Genomic DNA, 1,314 nt, shown 5'->3' on the forward strand with positions numbered 1-1,314 from the left:
CTTTATTTTTGGGGGGTTCCAAAATCACTGCAGATGGTGATTGCAGCCATGAAATTAAAAGACGCTTACTCCTTGGAAGGAAAGTTATGACCAACCTATTAAAAAGCAGAGACAGAGTTTCTCTTACATCGACCGCCTAAGAGTCGCGCTGTAAGAAGTAACAACCTCTTCTCCTCCTCTCCGCCATCTGCTCGGCAGCTGCAAAACAGCAGCTGCGTGTGAGTGCATCTCCAGGCTGGTGTCCAGATCAGCAATGCCTGCTGGGAGCTCTACTGCCTGGAACACGGCATTCAGCCTGATGGCCAGATGCCAAGTGACAAGACTATTGGGGGAGGAGACGACTCCTTCAACACCTTCTTCAGTGAGACAGGGGCTGGCAAGCATGTGCCCAGGGCAGTGTTTGTCGACCTGGAACCCACAGTCATTGATGAGGTTCGCACCGGCACCTACCACCAGCTCTTCCACCCTGAACAGCTCATCACAGGCAAAGAAGATGCCACCAATAATTAGGCCCGAGGTCACTACACCATTGGCAAGGAGATCATTGACCTCGTCTTGGACCGAATTTGGAAACTGGCTGACCAGTGCACAGGTCTTCAGGGCTTCTTGGTTTTCCACAGCTTTGGTGGGGGAACTGGTTCTGGGTTCACCTCCCTGCTGATGGAATGTCTTTCAGTCGATTATGGTAAGAAGTCCAAGCTGGAGTTCTCCATTTACCCAGCCCCCCAGATTTCCACAGCTGTTGTTGAGCCCTACAACTCCATCCTCACCACCCACACCACCCTGGAGCACTCTGATTGTGCCTTCATGGTAGACAATGAGGCCATCTATGACATCTGTCGTAGAAACCTCGACATTGAGCGCCTGACATATACTAACTTGAATAGGTTGATAGGTCAAATTGTGTCCTCCACCACTGCTTCCCTGAGGTTTGATGGCACCCTGAATGTGGATCTGACAGAGTTCCAGACCAACCTGGTGCCCTATCCCCGCATCCACTTCCCTCTGGCCACATACGCCCCCGTCATCTCTGCTGAGAAAGCCTACCATGAACAGCTTTCTGTAGCAGAGATCACCAATGCTTGCTTTGAGCCAGCCAACCAGATGGTGAAATGTGACCCTCGCCATGGTAAATACATGGCCTGCTGCCTGTTGTACCGTGGTGACGTGGTTCCCAAAGATGTCAGTGCTGCCATTGCCACCATCAAGACCAAGTGTACCATCCAGTTTGTGGACTGGTGCCCCACTGGCTTCAAGGTTGGCATTAACTACCAGCCTCCCACTGTGGTACCTGGTGGAGACCTGGCCAAAGTA

General features: G+C 51.8%; 1 pseudogene; it reads left to right on the top strand.

The window, feature by feature from the left end:
• Positions 1-232: 232 nt before the first annotated feature.
• On the top strand, positions 233-1,308 carry LOC104981724 (annotated as a pseudogene).
• The last annotated feature ends 6 nt before the right edge of the window (positions 1,309-1,314 follow it).

This window comes from Bison bison, unplaced genomic scaffold (genome assembly GCF_000754665.1).
Source record: "Bison bison bison isolate TAMUID 2011002044 unplaced genomic scaffold, Bison_UMD1.0 scf7180017859304, whole genome shotgun sequence".
Taxonomy (NCBI): Eukaryota; Metazoa; Chordata; class Mammalia; order Artiodactyla; family Bovidae; genus Bison; species Bison bison.